This window comes from Seriola lalandi, unplaced genomic scaffold (assembly GCF_002814215.2).
Source record: "Seriola lalandi dorsalis isolate HSWRI2012SDOR001 ecotype SW California unplaced genomic scaffold, Sedor1 jcf7180002054273, whole genome shotgun sequence".
Taxonomy (NCBI): domain Eukaryota; kingdom Metazoa; phylum Chordata; class Actinopteri; order Carangiformes; family Carangidae; genus Seriola; species Seriola lalandi.
This window is the reverse complement of record NW_019524826.1, coordinates 4,704-9,110: the sequence shown is the minus strand read 5'-3', so window position 1 is coordinate 9,110 and position 4,407 is coordinate 4,704. Positions and strand designations below refer to the sequence as shown.

At 43.5% G+C, this 4,407-nt stretch overlaps 1 long non-coding RNA gene across 1 annotated transcript; it reads right to left on the bottom strand.

Moving 5' to 3' along the window:
• Positions 1-424: 424 nt before the first annotated feature.
• LOC111654368 (uncharacterized) lies at positions 425-3,441 on the bottom strand. The gene is made up of 4 exons (XR_015437196.1): positions 3,234-3,441; positions 1,036-1,075; positions 731-852; positions 425-652 (listed from the first exon to the last, which is right to left on the bottom strand). It is a non-coding gene; the product is annotated as an uncharacterized LOC111654368 (long non-coding RNA).
• Positions 3,442-4,407: the final 966 nt, after the last annotated feature.

The window sequence follows — 4,407 nt, the reverse complement described above, 5'->3', positions numbered from 1 at the left end:
GGTGTAACTTACAATTTACAATAAGTGTCATCAAAACTTTAGCCATAGTTTACATCAGAACATCCCTACAGAGACACTGTTATATTGACAACACGACTAAGCAATTTGACTCTTATCCGTACACAATAACACAAGGACTTGTCATCTGATGGCAGTGACATGTTCATTGACACAGATATTTACTAAGGATTTTGAGCAAGAGACTGGCTTCTGCAGGTAATCCATGGTGTTTTGCTATTTGTACGAATTGTTTTGAGAAATTCACTCACTGTTTTGCAAATGTTGAGGATGATTCGAGAAATGTACCAAAGCGACTGAGAAAAACTGGAATAGAGATGAAAGAATTGATTGATGGATGCATCAGACGTGTGTAAACTCACACAGTACGATTCAAAGCAAACACACACAGTGTGAGCGACCTGTCGACGCTGATTGATTTAATAGTTAAATAAATTTCCAGCTGTTGATCAGTCAAGTCCATGTTCGAGAACAAAAAAATGTTTGGTGCCTCATGTAGATCAGACAGCAGGATGACATCATCATCAGTCCATCACCTGGATACACAGATGCATCCTGGGATAGTGTGAGCAGGTCAAGTCGGAGCAGGTGTGTCATCTGTCTTCATCCCTCCATCACAGTCAGCGTTTCTCCTCTGAAACACAACAACAGACACTAAGCTGTGTGTGTGTGTGTGTGTGTGTGTGTGTGTGTGTGTGTGTGTGTGTGTTACCTGCAGGTTGAGGTAGTGTGTGCGTGTCCTGCAGTGTGTGTGTCGAGCTGTGGTCTCTCTGTGGAAGAACTTGTTACAGAGTTGACACAGGAACCCAGACACAGGAACCACAAAACTACTTCCTGTTGAGACACATTTCATCCTTTCATCAGCTGCAGTCTGAATGATCATCATTCATTATGTAACTTTGACAGAGCTGTAAATACACATGAATACATTCAGTATACCCTGGTTCCATAAAGGCCACAGTGACAGTAGACGACCACAGGGGGGCGCCACACTCCATCACTCCTACAACAACGTACCGTATGTACAGTGAGGGTCATATTCCTCTGTGTCAGCTGTCTGCAACACACACACACACACACACACACACACACACACACACACACACACACACACACACACACACACTTTAACATCATTTAAATTCTTGAATCTGGTTAGAAAACATCATTTTAACATCATTTAAATACTTTCCAGCCTTTTCCAGGAGCTGCATATATGAATGATAAGAGAAAACCTTTCTTTCACTCATGGTTAGTGGTTGGATGAAGCCCTTTATTATCAAACAACTGTGTTTCTTCTTTTTAAATCATAATGACAACAGAAACTACCCAAATGACCCTGATCAAAAGTTCACATACCCCAGTTCTTAATACCGTGTGTTGCCCTCTTTAACATCGATGACAGCTTGAAGTCTTTTGTGGTAGTTGTGGACGAGGTTCTTTATTTTCTCAGATGGTGAAGCAGAAAGCCTCCACTTCCTGTAAATTCTTGGGCTGTGTTGCAGGAACTGCACGTTTGAGGCTCCATGATACTGAGGTCAGGAGACTGAGACGGCCGCTCCAGAACCTTCACTTTATTCTGCTGGAGCCAATCACAGGTCTTGGCCCTGTGTTTTGGATCGTTGTCATGTTGGAACGTCCAAGTACGTCCCATGTGCAGCTTCTGGGCTCATGAGTGCAAATCTTCCTCCAGTATTTTCTGATAACATGCTGCATTCATCCTGCATCAATTTTGACCAAGTGTCCTGTGCCTCACACATCCCCAGAACATCAGAGATCCACCTCCGGATGTCACGGTAGGAATGGTGAACCTTCCTTCATAGGCCTTGTTGACTCCTCTCCATATGTAACGTTTATGGTTGTGTCTCATCGCTCCAAATGACTTTGTTCCAGAAGTTGTGAGGCTCGTCTCGGTGCTGTTGGCGTATTATAAGCTTCTTCTTCTGTCTTCTGGCGACTCGACCGTGCAGCCCATGTTTCTTCAGGTTCCTCCTTATTGTGCATCTTGAAACAGCCACGCCACTTTTTTTCACAGAGTCCTGTATTTCAGCTGAAGTTATTTGTGGGTTTTTCTTTGCATCCCGAACAATTTTCCTGGCAGTTGTGGCTGAAATTTGGTTTGGTTTCAACAGAATCGCTCATTTTCCACTTCTTAATTAGAGTTTGAACACTGCTGATTGGTCCTTGGATATCTTTTTATATCCCTTTCCTGTTTTATACAGTTCAACTACCTTTTCCCGCAGATCCTTCGACAATTCTTTTGCTTTCCCATCGACTCAGAATCCTGAGATCTGGATGAAAGATGCAGGGGTCTGTCAGGAGCCCAGAAACTCACTGACCTTTTATACACACACACTGATTACAAGCAAACACAGCACAGGTGAGGATGGTCACCTTAAGTAGCCACTCAAACCCGTTTGTCACCTTGTGCATGTTCTCAGGCCAAAATCTCCAGGGTATGTGAACTTTTGATCCGGGTCATGTGGGTAGTTTCTGTTGTCATTATGATTCAAAAAGAGGAAACACAGTTGTTTGACAATAAATGGCTTCACCCAACCACTAACCATGAGGGACAAAAAAGTTTTCTCTAATCATTCATATTCTCTGAAAAATGGCCAAAGAAATCACAAATTCCACCAGGGTATAAACTGATGAGCACAACTGTGTCTAAATCCATAGCAATAACAAAAAGCTTCCGATTGAACAAATGACATATAAAAGTTCATTAAGGAACTTTAGAGGTTTTAGTCGGTGGAGTTACCTTTGGAAAGAGCTAGGCTAGGCTAGCTGTTTCCCTCTGTTTCCAGTCTTTATGCTAAGCTAAGCTAACTAGCTTCAATCTTCTCATGCAAGAAAGCAAATACAAGCCTTTCCAAAAGTTCAAACTATGTCTGTAAAACTTTCAGAATCAAAAAATTGAGAGCAACAAGAACATGACGACAAACCTGTCGTTCCCACACAGGGTTAAAATGTGGATTACATGTTGATGTAACATTCACCCCCCCCACCCCGATTTATTTTATACTTCAGATTATTTACAACTTTAATCTTTTTTTGTACTAAAGCAAAAGTTCAGCTCAAACAGAAACTGATTCACAGACTCTCACTCTGTGTCTCTGGACATAATAACTGTTTTTACACATGATTAAAGATTAAAGTCAGACGTCCAACCACAGATTAATTAGTGAGTGATAATTATCTGATGCTGCAGTTACCTCCAACACTTTCTCCTCTGTTCCCTCTTTTCCTTCATCGTCCCATTCCTCCTCATCATCAGCTACTTCTACTTCCTCTTCTTCCTCCTCCTCCTCTTCCTCCTCCTCGAAGCAGCCGACAGCGTCCACAGTGATCAGCTCCTCCTCCTGAGCCTCCTGCAGGTGCACCTGGGAGGAGACAGTGAGAGAATCAAACTCACCCTCTGCACCGCCACATGTCACAGATAAAACATGTTACAGTCTGTTTCAGGAAGTCACAGGAGGGACTCAGACCCCCCCGGTCTGAGGTCACAGAGGTGAGGGGGCTCTGAGTCAGGATCAGGATCAGAGTCAGGATCAGAGTCAGGATCAGGATCAGGATCAGAGTCAGGATCAGAATCAGAGTCAGGATCAGGATCAGAGTCAGGATCAGAGTCAGGATCAGAGTCAGGATCAGAGTCAGGATCAGAGTCAGGATCAGAGTCAGGATCAGAATCAGAGTCAGGATCAGGATCAGAGTCAGGATCAGGATCAGAGTCAGGATCAGAGTCAGGATCAGGATCAGAGTCAGGATCAGAGTCAGGATCAGGATCAGAGTCAGAGTCAGGATCAGGATCAGAGTCAGGATCAGAATCAGAGTCAGGATCAGAGTCAGGATCAGAGTCAGAGTCAGAGTCAGAGTCAGAGTCAGGATCAGAGTCAGGATCAGGATCAGAGTCAGGATCAGAGTCAGGATCAGGATCAGAGTCAGGATCAGAGTCAGGATCAGAGTCAGAGTCAGGATCAGGATCAGGATCAGAGTCGGGATCAGAGTCAGGATCAGGATCAGGATCAGAGTCAGGATCAGAGTCAGAGTCAGGATCAGGATCAGGATCAGAGTCAGGATCAGGATCAGAGTCAGGATCAGAGTCAGGATCAGAGTCAGGATCAGAGTCAGGATCAGGATCAGAATCAGGATCAGGATCAGGATCAGGATCAGAATCATCATAAAATATAAAAATAAGTCCTTATACTATGATACATAAATAAAAAAATAAAAATATGTAAGTATATGAGTTTAAAATTGCACTTGTCTGAAAGTGTCTCTGGGGTTGTGCATCAACTCCAGAGTAGCGTCCTGTTTACACCGGCTCTCACATGCTCAGTGTGGGTGAATGGTTATGTGATGTGTGTATTCAGGTGTGTTAGTCTGGAC